The 19595-nt window shown below is 37.6% G+C and overlaps 2 protein-coding genes across 8 annotated transcripts in view; both read right to left on the bottom strand.

Moving 5' to 3' along the window:
- LOC103469533 (uncharacterized) overlaps positions 1–19595 on the bottom strand; it is a 479729-nt gene that overhangs the window by 239692 nt on the left and 220442 nt on the right. The gene's annotated exons all lie outside the window — the stretch shown is intronic.
- LOC103462454 (zeta-sarcoglycan-like) overlaps positions 1–19595 on the bottom strand; it is a 343126-nt gene that overhangs the window by 207327 nt on the left and 116204 nt on the right. The window lies entirely within an intron of this gene.

Raw genomic sequence — 19595 nt, 5'->3', positions numbered from 1 at the left:
AATTTCTAAACTCTCTTGTCAAAGTGTAGAAAACTGATATCTTCTAATATAGCATGGTATCTTGCCTCCGAACAACTTAATATTGAGTTGCTGTAAATTATTGACGTATGTCTGATTAGCTGCTCCAAATACCTTCTGTCAAGTTGTAATGGAATCATATATAATATTGCAAAACATCACTTTAAACACACTAAATTACGACCAATTATCTAGGCAGCGATAGCTAAGTATTAGCTATATTTCTGCATTTATAACTTTGGGATCATTTATTGGGAAGAACTATGGTCACTCCGTTCAGTAAGGTAGGAGTATTACAATATTTATGGTAATGTGGTAAATCCGTCAGTGGTAACATGAAGCCGTAATTGATTACCTGCATGAATCCTCAGGGTTTGACCCAAAGCAGTCTGTCTACATAGACTGATTCCCAGGGTAGTGATTAAACAACCCATGAAGGTGAAAAAAAAGAGAAAAGAAAAAGAACCAAGCATTTGATTTCTTAAGAAGCTTAAAGCATAAACATGAAGCAGATGGACTATCTTTAAAATCAGTGCATGTTTAGCTTTTCATCTGTTGAGGAAAACAGAAGTGGGAGCGTGTGCAGATTACTTCTATCTTTGTCTGTCCATCTGCTTCTAAAAAAAGCATACAAAAATGTTTTGGATAGTCTTTAGTGTCTCCTCCCTCCCCTCCTTGCCCATACCGGATCTTCTGCGGATGAGAGGGGGAGAAAACGAGTGAATTAGCGAAAGCTAGAGATCATTAACTGGATGGTAATTAGCCATTAGATCCAGACTAAGAAATAACAGCCAATCAACCTGAAACTGAACGGACACCAGCTGTGAGGAAATACAGGATGTGAGCGAAAAAGCCATAGAGTAGGAGTACACTGCAGAGGAAGTTAATGAATAAATAAGTGACACACTAATACACTTTATGAGTGTGTGAGTTCATCGGACAGCTAAAAGCTTTGGGTGCCCTGACAAATTAAGACTTTTTTTTCTCCTAACTTTAGTCTTACTCAACCTGTCCTCATCCAAGATGGTGATGTGGATGATACATGTGTAGTTACTTTCACCCAAGATCACGCAGTTAGTTCACTTAAAGAGTTTCTTCTCCATTTTTCAGGACTGCCCACCTTTTCACCTGCTAAAAGTCCTCTCCCTGGCAAACAATATGAATGAACTGCTGCTTCTAAAATAATAAGAAAGTATATATCACTTATCTGCCACTCTACCTCAGGAATTTCTCATTGTTCATTGCTTGTTCTAGGGTTTACACCACAACCCAAACTTGAGTAACAGAAGCTAAAAACAGTTAGCTGAACAGACAATAGGCAGAAGAAAAACACCAGAGTTCCTCGTAATTTTTCCCAGCATTTTAGCAAAAAACACACACTTTATCCGATACCAATCTACAAGCATACATTAAAAACATCCAACCATGTAGCAAAGGTTATAAGTAGACAGTGGGTCAATGCAGAAGTTATAGACCTGATTGCACTGCTTAGACTGTTTTTGAAGATGCAGCAACTACAACTAATATGACATCACGCACCAGCACTTGTGAGAACATGCGTGTGCAGACCTATATTTTTTTGCCCATACGACAAACTATGGTTCATGCATCGTATGTCAAAGAAGACAGATCAACAGCAGACCCATGGAGGTCACAGCAGCTATGAGAAGCAACAGGAAGATGCTGTCAGCAAATGGCAACACTGAAATCAACACTGGTGCCATGATAAAATACAGACATCTTTGTCTTATTTTGTATTGCATAGTTATTTTAACAAGCTATCCATCCATCTTCTTTACACCCTTGTCCCTTAGTGGGGTCGAGAGGGTTGCTGGTGCCTATCTCCAGCTAACGTTCCAGGCGAGAGGCGGGGTCACCCTGGACAGGTCGGCAGTCTTGCGCAGGTCAACACAGAGACAAACAGGAAAAACAACCATGCACACACACTCACACGTAGGGACAATTTGTAGTTTTTGGACTGTGGGAGGAAACCGGAATACCCGGAGAAAACCCACCCATGCACAGGGAGAACATGCAAACTCCATGCAGAAAGATCGGGGCCGGGAATCAAACCCAGAACCTTCTTGCTGCAAGGCAACAGCTCTTCCAACTGCGCAACTGTGCAGCCCCTGCGCCACTGTGCAGCTTAACAAGCTAATAAAATTTTAAGTTTCTTGACATTGGCACCTTTATCAAATGTTTTCCATACTTCTCTCCTTGCCCCGTTTGTTGTCTGAACACTGTGAAAAAAAGCCACTCAAGAAAAAGATACAAAATAGCCATTGCAGAGAAGCATTTTGTGAAAACCTCTAGCAGAGTAGAGTGGGGCATTAATTTATATTTAAAAAAAGCAACGAAGTAACAGAAAAAGGTACAAAAAGAGGAGAGCATGGGTAAATGAATCTAATGCATGGATACAAAGCAAAGGCAAGATGAACAAGGACAGGCAGCAAGACATCTGAAGAAAATTGAGAAGAGTTAAAGGAAAATAAAATGCAATTAAAGGTATTGCCTTAAGGATGTTTTGCAATTAGTAGGTCAAGTCAATTTTGAAGTTGCAAGACTGGTCTCCAAAACAATCAGCGCGCACAGACAAACCACAGTCTGTTCAGTCACAGCCAACTTGTTTCTTTGATTATTAATCCATTCTTAAGGGTCCTGTTTTTTAAACAAATGTGAGTTTGCAGAGGCGTCATACTCATGTTTTGCATGTCTTTGCATAGTTTTACTTTCCAGCTACTCTCAACCTGGCTTGTACCCGACTTTCATCTTTGAATGTTTCCGGGAGTCGAACCGCAACAATACGTATGCATATTGAAATATGGAGGAAGAAAAAAAAACAAAAAAAAACAACAAAATGGACACCAGACTGAACATAGACATTAATACGTAGACGCTCATGGAGCGGGCCGGCCCGTTGCTGCCATACGTAACAGCGTCCGCCATATTGAATGTGGAATATGTGCCAGTAAGGCAATACAAGTGAATGGACCGAACTTTAAAAAGTGCTGTTTTACAAAGTATTTTAAGTTAATACCTGCCATTGACACATTTTCTCACACACATTAATATATTTGGCAATCAAAGAAATTACTAAAGACAGAGTTTCTAACTTTTGATGTGATTGTTTAATTGTTTTGAGGCATTTACTCCGGTTTCCTCCCACAGTCCAAAAACATGACTGTCAGGTTAATTGGCCTCTCCAAATTGCCCCTAGGTGTGAGTGTGTGTGTGCATGGTTGTGTGTCCTGTGTGTCTCTGTGTTGCCCTGCGACAGACTGGCGACCTGTCCAGGGTGTACCCCGCCTCTCGCCCGAAACGTTGGCTGGAGATAGGCACCAGCAACCCTCCCGACCCCACTGAGGGAAAAAGGGTGCAAGAAAATGGATGGATGGATGGAATCTCAGTTAGCCTTCATAGCGGGGCTGAACCCCGTATTACACCAAGCACTGTAGCTAATATTAGCTGGTATCTCGCTGGTGGACATAAATACAGTAAAATAATATTCTAATCACAATATATACACAATAATATGTCCATCTTACTTGTGAAATGCTGTCTGTGGAGCCCTCACATCAATAATCCATAGATCCGAACAACAATATCCCTCAGTGCTCAGGTATCTTCGGCTGTTTTGATTGAGCAAAGTAGGAGGGAGTACCGCTCCAAGATGGCCGCCGTATTTCCTGCGCCGGAGCAGCCAATGCGGGGTCTACTCTTATATTATGTCTATGGCTCTTCTTCTTCTTGTCGGTTTTTTGGCGGTTGGCAAGAAACTTTTATTAGCATTACCACCACTTACTGGTATGGAGTGTGGTTCGTGATGGTTTAAATATTTATCCTCATCTATAAATAATGGATGAGGATGTGAATGTGTGAGTGTATGTTTAGATAAATTCTATCTAAACATACACTCACACATTCACACTTAAAACATACATACTTGTGCACAACTTTGTATATCACGCCTTCATTCACAAACACACCATAATTAAATTCTATTAAATAATCGAATAATTATTTGCATGTTTACTCCCTAAAGTCTTCCTCAATATATCTAAATTAATCTTCTCCTTAATACTTTCAAACTCTCTCTTCATATATCTTCTCTCTCTTTCATATTTATGGCATAACGTGCTCTATGGTTTCATATTTATCACAATAATCACATTTGCCAGTTTTATGTTTTTGAATTTTAAAAAGTGTATAATTAAGTCTTGAATGTCCAAATCTTAACCTTGTTATCACTCTTTCCTCCTTTCTATTTATTCTTTCTCCTACATTATTCTGAATTTTATAAAGCCATCTTCCTGTTTTATCTTCATCCCACCTTTTTTGCCAAACTTTCATCAGTTTTTCTTTAACAATACTCTTACCTTCAGATTTACTTATTTTAACTGTAAAACTAATAGGATTTTTAATTGCCCTCTTTGCCATTTTATCTGCCCTCTCGTTTCCATCTACTCCAATATGTGCTGGAACCCACACAAATATAACTATCAAACCCATGTTTTGTATTCTGAATAACGTATGAAATATTTCTAATAAAATGTCCATCCTACTATCTGTTTGATTATTTTTTAAACTTAGCGCAGAGCTTGAATCTGAACATATTATCGTTTTTAATAGTTTTATGTCTTCTACCCATTGTAAAGCTAATAATATTGCCAACATTTCTCCTGTGTATACTGATAATCCATCAGTAATTCGTTTTCCTATTTTTATATTGAATTCTGGTACTACATACTCTATTCCTATTTTCCCAGTTATTTTTGATGCGTCAGTATAAATTTGAATGTATTAATAATTATTATTTAAATATAATTGCACTGAATAATTACAATGTAAGTTTTTTTTTTTCCATTATTCACATATCTACTCTTGCTTCTGGTAGAATCCAAGGTGGTATAATTGATATTGGTGTTGTTTGACTAATTTCTAAAATTATTCATTTAAAAATTTTTTTATTTTATTTTCAATTGTCCATCCAAAACTCTTCATTTCTTTCTTTTCTTTTTCCCAACATGGATTAAAAATTTCCAGAGTTGGATGATCATCGTTATTGCCTTGCAAATTTAAATAATAATTTTCTAATTTTGCTCTTCTTAAATCTAACGGCATTTCTCCCATTTCTATTTCTAATGCTGCTGTTGGTGTGGTTTTAAATGCTCCAGTACATCATTTTAGTGCCTGATGTTGGATAATGTCTAGTTTAACCAGATGTGTTTTAGCTGCTGAACAGTAAACTAAACAACCAAAGTCTATGCTGGATCTTATCATACCTGTATAAATCTGTTTTAGTGATTGTCGATCTGCTCCCCAGTCACTGCCAGCCAAACATCTCATAATATTCAAAATTTTCTTACATTTATCAACAACTTTTTGAATATGTATATCCCATTTTAATTTTTCATCAAACCATAATCCTAAAAATTTTATACACTTTACCTGCTCTAACTCTTCATTATATAATTTCAATTTTATTTCCTTATTTATTTTTTTCTGAGTAAATATCACTTTCGTTTTATCAACTGAAAACTTAAATCCCCATTGCAATGCCCATTTCTCTATTTCAATAATAACCTCTTGTAATTTTTTAACAATAAGCAGTAGTAGCTCCACAAGCGCCATCACGCTCATTAACCTCAGCTGCGTCACCGGCTAGCTAATCTAGCTAGCTCCGCCTCACCCCGCCGGTGAACCATCAACAGGTGCCAATGATTTACATAAAATGAAAATAAAAAAGAACACACACGGAAGACAGTAACACATGTGAACATGACAATAGTCAGCTTGAAGTGTGTTTTGTGGTACTACACTAGAAAAATGCACATTAAGATTTAGAAAAATGCTTTATAATTACACTGAAAAGAGCAACAAGACATTTGTTTGTTTTTTTTAACGTTTTCTGTTAAAAAGGCAAAAGAAATGCTTCAGAGCAGTGCTATTTGTGAGTATGTGAAATAATTTTGTGAGAATTTTGGGTCGGTATCAATGTTTTAGACCATTTTTAATAATTCAAAGGACAGAACATGAGGAACTGGTCTCATTAGCAACTAGTAGTGTGGCCCATGGTCCTTCTCTCTCTGAGGTTAAAAAAAAAAAGGCAAGCAGCTTTTAGCCTGATTTCGTTTCCATGTTTTCCCTGTGTGATTTGTTGAAAGCTCAAACTGGTTGCAAATGACTCAAAGTGCTGCAGATGATTTTCTTGTTGCTTTCAAGCGAGACCTTGAAACCATTTAAAGATAAATAAATCCTTGAGCTTTTGCAGTGCTACTGTAAAATCTCAGCTTTTTAAAATGAAGGTTTTTCCATACGCATGTGAACATATAATCTGGAAAGAGAAGAAGAAATCACTAAAAAAAAAGAGGGAATCTTTTTGGGGACTCTAATTTCATACCCCTAAAAATAATTCACACATTCCCTCCTTTTTTCTATGTGTGTGCTTTTCTTTCTCTCTACTAGTGGTTTTTCAGGCAAAAAAACATGGGCTGGGATAATTTCACGCTAATTTTCTACAGCTGGTGTCACAGGAAGACAATCAATAGATTGAGAACAAGGACTCCCGTCTTTTTTTTCTGGCACCACGACCAACTGCCTTGCTGAAGAACTGGATGGACAAAATACTGAGCCAAAGGGGTTTGGATGAGGAAGTTTAACTGTGTGAATCCATACTGATGAGGCTCTGGTCCTGAGGCGATTTGTTCCAGTTTAACAAGGACAAAGCTGTTTGCCCTTCTGTTTGAAGGAGAAGCAGAGGCAAAAAGAAGCCATTTCCGATCCACAACAACCCGACCAGGGTGCGTGGACTGGATGTACGGTGCAGACTTTGAGCTGTGCTTTCATATGACGTTAAGCAGCAGCAACAGCTAATGGCATCTGCACGTCATTTTCTCCACATTTCGGCAACGAGCCCCGCTTCTCGACGCCGGCTTTTTTTATACTGATGTTCCCTGCTTATCTGAATAGTAAGCGGTGCAGTTGGAATTTACTTTGATGGACGATTTGCTCACTTGCTTGGGTCTCACAAAACTGTTTCATTAAAGGGAGGTAAAATATATATACATCGTTCAGGAATGATTTTATGGGAAGGGAATAACATTTTTAAGAGACATGGTGTGGATACAGCCAGAAGTAACAGTAAATATGTATTTTTTTTTAAGGAATAATCTTAGGTTTTCAAGAGAATCTTTTAATATGTGTGACAATGCCACCATTTTGTTTAGTCACACAGTGACAGATTATTGAAGAGGTGAATAATTGCTGTGTGGACACAGAAGGAAGCTCAGAGACGGGTTTTTGTCTTGATTTGTATTTTTTAGAAGTTTATAGTGTCAGATTTGTGGGCTTGTTTTTCTAACATGTTTCAAGAGCATGTGGATTCCAAACAGCGCTGTTTCACATTTTACCTCTTTTTGAAAGCTAATATATCCTGTATGTCCTGAAAAAACATGTCAATGGAAACCGCATGGATCCAGTGACAAGTATGCAAACAAAAGAATAATCCAACGAAGGAGAAAAATGCTAGTTAATGTCAAGTTGAAAAGCATCCTGCAGAGATTAAAGCAGCTGAAATGCAAATCAAGAACAAATTCACTTTGAAATATTAAGAACTATAAATGGCGAGCCTTTTTTATTGTCAACATACTAAAAGCCAACAATAAGATTTTTAATGTGTCTAGCCAGCAGCGTGCTCTTAGTCCTGAAACAGGTTGGGGATCGACTGGGGATAAAATATCTGACCAGGGCTGTGCCAACAAAAGAATTGATTGTTTAATAGCTTAAAAAATTTTTTTTTTTTTTTTTCATTAAAAATTGCATTTTTAAAATTATTTACATCATTTTCAATAGTGGAAAAAGCTGTGGTAACCTGTACAAGTATCACATGTGATAGTTAAGCGTTTACTTGAAGCTCCATCATTCCATGCCGCTGAAACTCATTATGTTCTATTTTTAAATCGTGGAAGAAAGTACCATCTCATTTATTGCAGAGCCATTTGCCTCTGCCTCTCCTTTCTTCTGACAGCCTTAGCCGGTTTTCATTGCAAAGTTAAAGTTGAGATGGGTCTGTGGTTTACAAGTGTGTAAAAAAATCAGTGTTCATTGATCTGTCTGTGTCCTTCAAGATCACTTCACCAGACAGCTATAAGTAGCCATTGTCAGGAGACACAGATACAGACGTTCACAAGCTGACAGTAATTGAATACTTTGTGTTAATCACATCCTCCAGTCATTACGCTGGTGGTTCAATATTTAAATTTCCTATTTTTCAGTGTGTGTATGTGTGTGTGAGTTGGTGGTAGGTGGGTCACCCTCGTTGGCATCGTTAGTGTTATAACTTGTGTTTGTCCGTGTTTGCTTGAGCAAACTGTTGGGACCTTACAGACGTAGTGCTTATCCTTTATTTGGGTCAGCTGCAACCCAGCCAAGAATTTGGACCGTGAAGCTGCAGATTGACCTGGGACACCCTGGTGTGCAGACACAAATTACGCCATTTTTGTCCCACAGGCTTGGTTGTTAAGTGAATTACAAACATCTAACCGGCTCTGACAGTCAGGTCTATTAGCCGTCCCTCATTCTGTTTTCCAAATAATGTTTAATTTGATCTAATTATGCCTTCCTGTAAAAGGGATAGAACAAAGGAAAGTGTAGGCTGAGAAGATGAAGATGTGAAAACCACAACTTTGAGGTTTTATTTTCATATAGCTACCTTTTATTATTTGTAGTGATGCTAAAATGCACTGGAATGTTGCTGCGCCAATTTGTTAACACAGATTATGAAATGTTTCTCTGACTAAAATGTATAATTTGCCTGAATGAAAACACCCAAACACCAATAGCAAATATAAAAAGCTCCAAATTGATGTACCCCAACCTTTGGCAGGGTGCATAATTATTAAAAGCCCCAAATTAAGAAGATATCTATCAAAACTGCAGGTAAAGTTTTGACTGGAACTAACAAAAATGGGAACGGGGAAATAACTTTTAGATTAAGAATGTAAATTTATTTACATTTTTTAAAGATTTAAAGTATCTAAAGCTTAATTAATGTAGCTACTGTCTGCTCTAGACTATAATGACTATTTCTGTACAACACTTGGTGATTGCTGAGGCTTAATCCCATATGTATAGAGTAGGTCAAAAAAAGGTAATGCTGCATTCCTGTTATACTCTGTACTGGGAAATTCTAACTTTGCAGTTGGAAAAATAAACTGCATCGCTCTCCGAAGTTGGATTTCCCGCTCGAAACCTGAGTAAAAATCTGACTACCATCAGTTACAATTTGTAAGGTCGACTTTGCGTTTCAATATGGCCGCTCCTCACATCAACAGCAGTAAGATGTTGTGGAAATATCTTTATTTTGCCAGACACAAGAGTTGCAAGCGTTTTCCAAGTAGTCAGCATTTGAACAGGAGAGAGTAAAATAAATTCTCACCATGACGCAGTGACTGCAATGCCATCACTTTACTATAACTATTTACTCTGACAGCACATCTCAGGACCACATAGTGTCTTTTAAAAATGTAATTAACTTTTCAAGGTACTTTCAAGATCCTACACTCACGCTTTCGATGTGTAATAGCCTCTTTTGTCCCATCCTTTCCTTCTTGATTTGAACATAATGACATATGGGCTATTTCATTCAATAAATATATTACAATTATTGAGTTTACAGCAGCCGTTCAGTCAATATTCTCTTATCACAGAAGGGATGAAGCGGTGCTGTGAGCAGCTCATTTATATTCCTCTTTCTGCAACTAAATCAGAAATGCTTTGCTTGGACAAAATTACTTTTCTTTCGTCTCCGTCAAGAGCAGAGGCTTCTGTCCACCATCTGTAAATAAAACGCACCATGCAGTCATTAAGTACCATCCGTGCTACCATTCGCAGAGACCAGCCGCTCCGTCTGCCATCGGCTTTGATCCGTTTTTGCCCAGACAGACGCAGTTCACTGATAGACAGTCGCGCTGCATTACATCATGTCAACGCTTTGATGACAAAGTCATCTGTGTTTTGACATCGCCATCCCACCGCGCAGCTGTGCCTGCTTAGACGGAACAAATGATGATGGGCACGTGGGAAGGTTTTGCAGCTTAACAAGCAATCTAAGAAGAATCCTGCTTTGCGTACCCGGGTACACGTTATGCCGTGTTGTTCATGAACGCATTCGAATCGACGTTCACGGGTGGATGTTTTTTTTTTTTTCAAAACTTCAACTTTTATTCTTATCGTGGGGAGTAGCAAATAAAGTTTTATATTATGGAAAAAGAAGGAATCGAGGAGTAATTTAACAATTCATCACACTTTGACTCACTAAAATGTAAAGTTGTGATTGTTTTTCCAGAGTTATACCTCCTAATAACTCAGATATGTTTTTAAGATCTGTAGGCGGGGGGGGAGCGGTACACATTGGACACATCACCAGTCAGTCGCAGGGAAAATGCAGTTCAAGGAACTACAACGTCAGATCAACCCGACATGCCCAATGGAATGAAAACCCATGTTTGCATAAAGAGAACATAAAGAAACTCCAAACAGAAAGACCCCGGCAAGACGCTGAACCCAACGTTATTGCCTCAATTTCATTCAAGCACTTTTTTGTAATATTTGTCTCAGTTACAGAAGCAAAAAGGTCTCCTTTGTCAGTTCACAACCCCATTTGTTATCCACACATTGCTATCTGTTCCCCTTCTACTTCCATGGCTGCAAACAAACCAGTGCATGTTCAGGCACTCAGAGTATTTGTAATGGTTAAAGAATGGTTCAATATTTCTGTATTTTTAAAAAGGCAGAATACAGTGTATAATCCCCTTAAATTGTACAATATTTTCACAATATTGCATATTAGACTGCCTTTCTGTTGGTTGTAATTACTGATCCATTGTTTGGACAGGTTACAGTCCTCAACCAAAATAACCCTGAGCATTTCTGCTTTTGATAATGATTACACTACAGCATTTCTTTGCAGCAGACAATAAAAAAATCATAAAAAATTACTTTATATTTTTAGTGTTGAAAAACATGTCCAACTTCTTTCAACTACTTACTACAAGAAACATTTAAAAATTCAAACATATGGAATGGTGAAGAAGCAAAATCAGCACTCGCTAGTGACACTAGGAACAAAATGTTCCTAATGCCATTAAGTTTTTTTTTTCCCCACGTTTCACTATTATGTCCTACTACGCTGTTATATGTTAGCTATTTCTGCCACCAGCTTTTTTCAAGGGTTCTAAAGCCAAATTATTGCGCAGTTTCAACTAATCATTGAAGCTCGAATTCACTGCACTTTAGCAGAATGTTGGATCATCCGAATCCAACAATGGATTCGCGTTATTGGAAAAATGCAAATACTCCATTGTGGACCGTTAAGTTTATCAAATTTACCAATCTCTATCCAGGATACAGGTAATGAAACATTATTAAAACACACAAGTCATCATCTTTTCTACTAGATGTACAAAAGACTCCCCACAATAAAAGATTCTGCTTTGAATAATTCACTTACTCAAAAGTGGGATGCGTTGAACCACGCGATGCCTTTTTGAGCATTCGCCACTATATTGTTTCTCATCACATTCCCAACTCCTCTAATGCCTAATAGTCATCTAGTATTCATCTTGTGCCTCTAGCTAGTTAATAATATATGCTGTCTTTGGCAGCTACAGCTGTAGCTTTCATACATGAATTGATTTTAAATGTGCAATACACAAGCCGTAACCGTGTTCTACCTCATTCATGCTCACTCTCTTTTGCTTTGGCTGATTGGATATTACATGACTCTTGACACAGTAGACGATGTGCGCTTGTCAAGTGCAATTAAAAATCACTTAAACTGTAAGTTACAGTGACAAAACACAGAGATATACTTTTATTGCCGACCCTCGTGTTTTGCGGTTCATTTGAAATGCATCTCATTGCTTTGCGTCGGGTGTCGAACGTTTGACGGGACACGTAGTTTCTGCACAGGCCCATCACTTTGCGAGAAATCCTTCAGGATGGATCAGCATGACTCTGCAGATCTGTTTATCTGCACTACTGTCTGTCCTGTTCAAAAAGACGGCTTGTCCACACGAGCAGCTCAGTATTTCATCACACCACTGTCTTATCGAGAATGTACTGTTCAGGGAGTTTCTGGAGGGAACTGGACGCATGAAAAAGTTAGCAGCTGCACACGGCAGCCAAAACTTTGAAAAATGGATTTTGACATTTTATCATTTTTGCCACGATTCGCATCGAAGAAGGATGCAAATGCGTCGAAATGGCTTTTGAGGCATTCCAGATTCAGTTGCTAAGAGTTCAGTCTTATTTTGAGGTAGTAATTTATGCAACGTCAGACACTGGTTAGAATGCACCGTACTTGAGGAAAGTACACGTTTATATTTTATGTTTGGAAAATTCTTAATTTATGCAGGTAAGCACTGTGAGCTGGGAAAAAAGTGTCTTGAAATGGATCCAAAGTTGGCAGCTCTACTGCCTTTTGAGTATTCATCCACATTGAAAAGATCTGACAGCATAACACTCATAGCTCGCTTTGAGTGCTCGCTGGAATCAGGCAGAATTTTTACCGAAGGTATAAACCATAACGATGATATTGATTAATAGTTACAATGTCTAGCCTGAAGACCAATACATAAAAATCCTACACAAATCGGAGAAAAAGAAGCACCAGATGCGTGGAGCTCGAGTGTGTAGACTGAAAAAACTAAGTACTTTTCAGCTGTTTTTTAACAGATGGTTGAATTTTATTCATAGCATCTTTCACAGAAAACCACAACGTGCTTTACAGTAGATGCAAACAATCAAAACACAGATGACATGCTGTGATCCAGAGGAAGGTGTGGATCGCAGGTAATGAAACATTATTAAAACACACAAGTCATTATCTTTTTCATTTGATACCTGGTCAAGTATGAATTTGACCAGGTACAGGAGGTCTATCAAATGGACCTGATGGTCTGAGTCTGTTGGCTGAGAAAGTAACTAGTAGCTTAAAGACTGAAGAAATGTATACTTTATTACCATAAAAGGTCAAGTTTAACAAGCTTCTAACAACCTGCATTTACTATGTTGTATTTTAAGCAAGATTTAATCATGTAGAGCTTAAAAATAAAACCTCAGATTTTTTTATACCATATTCGATTTTCGATCAATTTAATTCCTTGTCCCCTCATTTTTTTTCCTTAAAAACATTATTAATGACAAAAAAAAAATATATATATAAATTTCTTATTTCAATCTTCCTTTCTTTGAGTTGATCCAGAATAAATACAAGCTGTAAAACACACTTGTAAAACAAGATGGTAGTTCTTGGCTGTACTAAATATGGAGACCTAAGAATACATTAGTGAAAGAAAAAAAAATCTACATTTTCCAAAAATGAAATCTCCAAAAGCAGAAAAACTAATTGATCAAATCAATTTATTGCCCAACCCTAGCACTGTAAATAGTTCAATTTAAATCTAACTGATTAGGTTAGCATTGATTTAAATTTATTAGCAAATTGGATTCAGTTTAATTTGATAACAATTGGACCTGTTTGTCCTGTAAAGTTCAACTTAGATGGCAATTGTTGCTGAGAGCTGAAACTAAATAAATGTCATTAAAGACAATGACACTTTTCTGCAAAGAAATGACACATCAGGAACAACTTTGGTTATTAAATCAAAAATTATGGAGACCTTTTAAAGCCAAACTCATCTCCCTGCAGAAAAGAAAAAAAAAAATCTAATTTTGACAGCTCTCTACTTCCGTCATATGCTGCAGGTCACAAGAAAATGATCGTTTCCTATAAATTTCGCAGACGGTCACAGAGTGGACAGTTTCCCACTTTTGTGTCACTCGCTGTGAGCTGAGGGCAGTGAAATCACTGTTCACCTGAAATGAAATTGGACAAACAGAGTGAAACTAATCTGACAAGGGACCAAAAGTAGACCAGCGGGATGGATGGCGAAGGATGAATGGTACTAAAGCCCGGGTTTGTTATGTGGACTGAAAACACCAGGCGCGTTTTGAACCAAAAGAAGATCTGTTGGTGCATCTCTGAGGGCTTACTACAGGGCATTGTTAGCTGGTTGTGATTGTTCAGTTTCTGTCACCGGAATATTGTCACGATGTGGCGCAGCTCTCTCTTTTTTTGCTGTTTTTTTCCCGGACATGTGCTGAAAATGAAGCACAGAGCACGAGAAACGACAGATAGGACTAGACAGGTGAAACAGAGACATAGCCAAACAAGTCAGACAGCTACTGACTCACTGCATCAAGTGAAAACCATGTTGCAGAAAAAAAAGAGAAAAAAACAGGTGTAAAGAATAAAATATTTATTTTCCGTCAACCTTTTTTTTTTACTTTAAGTGCAGAATTTTGCATACTGCACATCTCACAAGATGAGAGAATACATGACATTAAGTACATGTGAGCAATGTAGTATTAGCAAGATTTTTAGGGATAATTAAAATTCTTTTTTTTTTTTTACTCAAAGGGTCAATGTTTTACAAAAGTAACAAATTAGAATAATAAAAATTGGTGTGAACATTGGAGTGAACATGCATGTGTGAATATGATCATAAATTATGCGTTTTGTTTAATGTACAGACAAAGGCTTGTCCATAATTTTGTCAGAAGGGTATAAATAATTCTGTGTGCCAATTTCCAATCATGTTCTAAAAGAAATTCAATACATGTGCAGGCAATGCCGGTTTTAATATGAACATCGAGTCCAATATATTTAATACAGTGTACTTATATTAATTTTTTGATTGATTTTAATTCCACAGATACCCTTGTAACAGACAGACAAGATATTAAAGCTCAGACTCCCCACAGAGTCCTGTTAGTTTTTTTTGTTTGTACCCTAAACAAGATAAACTACAATATCAGACAAATAAGATAAAGTAAATACAGGAAGCAGTTTTTAAATCCTAATTTTATTTGTTCATTAAATCTACCTAACCTTACAGAGTATGTCAAATATAATGACCCTCTTTGGTAAATAATGATGGGCTGCACAGTGGCGCAGTTGGTAGAGCTATTGCCTTGCAGTAAGAAGGTTCTGGGTTCGATTCCCAGCCCCGGTCTTTCTGCATGGAGTTTGCATGTTCTCCCTGTGCATGGTGGGTTTTCTCCGGGTACTCCAGTTTCCTCCCACAGTCCAAAAACATGACTGTCAGGTTAATTGGTAACTCCAATTTCTCCCTGGTTGTGGAGAATTGCAACATTGTCAAGACAAATTGTGTCAGATACAGTTAAACAAAAAACCATTGTGTTGCGTTGTGGCGTACGCTCAATACATAAACCATGTATTGAGGGCAACACAGAGACAGACGAGACACAACCATGCACAACGTAGCATCCTATTTTATGGTTGTCTGCTTTAGTTTACGCATTGGCTTACGCCACAACACAACACAATGGTTTTTTGTTTAACTGTATCTGACACAATTTGTCTCGACAATGTTGCAAATAAACTTCAGCAGTGTCCTGACGAGTGTAGTTTCTTAGAAGAAATAATAAATGTGGTTGAGTTCACAAAGAGTTTGGTATTCCTGTGACATTTTTAAAACAGCTAAATTGCCCAATATGGCGTTTAATTTTTTAGGTATTTTGCCTTAATGTCTGAATAAACACACCAATGTATAATTATCCTGAGTAGAGTAATCAAGGCCCTATACTCTTTGTTTTTGTAGAAACTCCTCCATCTAGTTACACACCATACATTTCGGTAAGCACAAACTGCAGCAGGTTTTTGAGACTTCTTGTTAGATCGAGTTCAGAGTTTCAGTTTTTGTTCCGTATCAGTTTTTGTTTGCCTGTCTTTTTATTATTTGGTTCATTTAGAGAAAAATAACGCTTCATCATTGTGTTAGCCATCATTCTTATCCCAACCACAGTGCCAAAATGTAAAATAAATAAATAAATATTCACAGTTAGGTTCTCAGAAGCTATTGTATTGAGTTTTAATGTGTCTGAATGACGAGAAACTGACCAGAAACCACTAAATAGATTCCATGGCAACCCTGTAAATTTAATCCCACTGTTTTCTTCAGTCTCAGTGAAATCTGTTAAGAATCTCAACAGCACTCAATGTTCTACGGTTTTAAAAGAAACAAAACAACAACAAAAAAATCAAGTCAGAGGCAAAAGTAGTGAAGAAAATCTGCAGGGGGAACAGAGCAAGCTATTAGTTCAGACCTATGCAGATGAAAATGACAAGAGCTTCGTCTGGACTTTTTGGGGCCTCCCTCCGGCTTTTCATTACAGCCTCTCTGCCCACTAAAGGCTGGCCTGGGAGATTTTCACAGCTGCGGGCCAAAGAAAAATAGTTTGGTCAATTTAGTTTCTCCATGTCACTTGCTGATATATCCTTGGAGCAAATAATGACCGAGCAAAATGATGTGTGAGACGCATTAGATCCTAAGTGATTTATATGCCCACCACTCTCTATGTAATTACGTTATATATGTACAGCCATGGTAAAAACCCAAATGGATTATTCCCTTTACATTTGAAGGTTCTGTGTGTTTTGGAGTTTTTTCTGTGTCCTTTGTGTCTGTATTGGCTTTGATGGGCAGCCGGCTCTCTGCCATGGACGGACGGCGTCTCAACGAGGGATTTGAAAGACTATAAACTCGGCGGTATGAAAGTAAAGTGGCAGGTTGTGCCGCTGGTTCACACACTATGTGGTTATTGGTGGTCTTAGAAAAAATATTTTGCCATGAAAGAAATATAAGATCTCTAACTGAACTGATCGTTCAGTTTGGCAGGCTTATGAACACCTAAATTACACTCAAATGACCAAACATGACTTACAACAAATACAAATCTATGTTAGACTTTTTTTCTCTCTCTCTCTCCATTTTTCTAAGCCATGAGCACTCCCACAGCATTCCCAGTTTCCTCATATTACACTCTCTTCCTTGAGCGCATGATTCTAATAAGGGCGTTAATGTTAAGTCATGTGCATTCAATCGCAGCAGGTGAGAGACAAAACAGTTCTTTTGAGGGTTTTAATGAAAAAAAAAATAAAAGAATCAAACTTACAAGAAGTCTGGAGGAACCAAAAATCGAAACAAAGCCAAACTAGAGACACGAAGGGATCACAGAGAACCAGGGAGGGAGTGACGAGATAAGACTTGAGTAACAAGATAAACCAACAAGTTATGAGTTATGAGTGAGAATGAGGAGCTTAAATCCTGGGAGGTTGATAGTGGGAACAATGGACCTGGGCTGATGAGCTAATTGATTACAGGTGTGAATAGTAGAGGAGGAGAAAGTGGCACAGGGGAACATGAAATAATGCTAACATTAGAAATAACTTACACTGAAGAAACGTGATAAATTAGGAGAACAGAAAATAAATAGAAACAAGAGAAAACATACCTGGAATCACTGAGGACGAACAGAAGTGGGAAAGAATGTGGAACTGGATAATAATAATAATAATAATAATAATAATAATAATAATAATAATAATAATAATAATAATAAAAGCACCAAAAATAACAAAAATCAAACACCAAACTCAAACCACCCCAGATCCTGACAGTTAACACTAACTTTAAATTCACTGTCGTGCTGTTGTTACTGGGTCATAGTTGTGACATGAAGTCTGACTTGAAGTTGCACTGATGCTGTAACAGTGGTGGACAAGTCTGATGTCCACGATGTGCGAGAGAGCTGGGACGTTTTTGACATGTCTTATCAAGTCCATGACGGGGTGTGTTCAAATTGTGTACGGCACAGCATCATCTCATGCACAGAAATGTGTGAGAAGACAATTTGGAAGCATTATTTTTATATGGCCTCATATCTGACAGAGCCATTCAGACGAAAGACTTGGAGTGACAGAGAGAACAACTTGTTCTGCCTCCCTCTTGTTGCTTCTGTTAAAAATGAAGTCTATCTATCTATCTATCTATCTATCTATCTATCTATCTATCTATCTATCTATCTATAAAACACAAATGTGTTGTGTTTGGGACAGGATGCTGCAGGTATATTGGTTTGTAAGTATAGCCTGACTAACAAGAGGATAACTTTTAGTTCAGGGATTTGTGAGGATTATTTTAAACTCAGGAGCCAAAATGACAAACACAATATCACAGTGACATCCAAATTGGGCCTTGGTGACAGTAACTGTCTATGGGCTATCAAGAGCTCTTCAAATGTGAAGAATTCGCTGAAAGCTGAGCACTACAGCACAACACTAATGACAAAGTCCAGGGAAGAGATGGCAGTTCGGCGCGTCTGAAACAACAACTGACAAATTCAAATAACAAGCTTGTTCCTGTCTCCACGAGGGAGGGAATGCTTAGCAGGAGAACATTCTCGCTGGTTTAAAACAAAGCCGAGGATTTTAAATCGACGTTACGTGCTAGTTAGAGCTGCTATTACTTTTTTCGTTATTTGGTTTTTTCATTATTTGGTGATTAAGCCATTTTACAAACTGCTTTTTGATGGCAATAATCTGCCGGCTATTCCTTTCATCCTTCTCTGCGCTTTCACATTTAAATGCAGGAAGCGTACGCACAGATTTCTCTGTGGAAAATGATGCTACGGTGAACAATGTCTCGTCTTTGTTATCAGAACCGCAATATGAGCTTCTTCACCTTGTCACAAACATCAATAGACATGCAAATTTGCAGTCGTATCTTATTTTACGGATATATAATGAGGTTTATGTTGTTGCAATTTTGTTTTGTTTTTTTGTACTATTAGGCTGATACTTGAACGAATTGTGTCCATCGAATTCTTGTTCTTTTGATTAAAGTTTGATAATGCATGTGTGTGTGTGTGTGTGTGTGTGTGTGTGTTACTCGTTGTAGCCCTATAAACCTTTCCGGGTCTCAGTAGGTGTATTCTCTCGCCAGATGTTCTTCCTTTACCATCCCGTACCTCCCTTTGTGAACTCTGATGCGACCACACTTTTTTTCAAAAAACCATCCACTGTTAATTTAATAAGGAGGACCGGGAGGAGGTTAATTATCAGTCACTGCCACATTTTGTGCCGAAAGATAACAGGGACGGTCGGGAATTTAATCTCACCGACACGCTTTGTTTTTAAGCAGCGGGATAAAAAAATAAAGTTGCTTCACGGTGACGTTTTTGAAAGTTAAGTTACATTGTGTGACAAATGTATTCACCATGTAGATTTGTCAAACAACATGAAACCACAACAAGTCCCTCACTGATTCATGAAAGCAATAATAATACTCACTTTTGTTGATTGTTGTAAAACGTGTTTTAAGTTAGTCATTCCTTAAACATTATAAGTTAAAAGGTCTTGTTCCACTAGCAGATTATTTCACTTGTAAGTTGTACTTTTCCATAAATATTATGGAATTATGGGCTTAAAACAAGCTCTGATATCATCATTAAAAGTAACTTGCAAGTTAGTTTCATTTCAAGTGTACTAAGATTTTGGCACTAGACACCAGACCAAAAAAAAACAAAACAACTTAAGATCGTGTATTTTTACATATTCTGATGTCTGATCACTAATATATTTCAAAAACATCCAGGTAATGGGTAAAAACAAACCACATATTTACAAATTTGCGTGGATATTGTAAGTTTGG

The sequence above is a fragment of the Poecilia reticulata genome, chromosome 1, assembly GCF_904066995.2.
Source record: "Poecilia reticulata chromosome 1, P_reticulata-male-v2, whole genome shotgun sequence".
Taxonomy (NCBI): Eukaryota; Metazoa; Chordata; class Actinopteri; order Cyprinodontiformes; family Poeciliidae; genus Poecilia; species Poecilia reticulata.
Note: the sequence above shows the minus strand (reverse complement) of the source record. Positions and strands in the feature narration are given on the sequence as shown.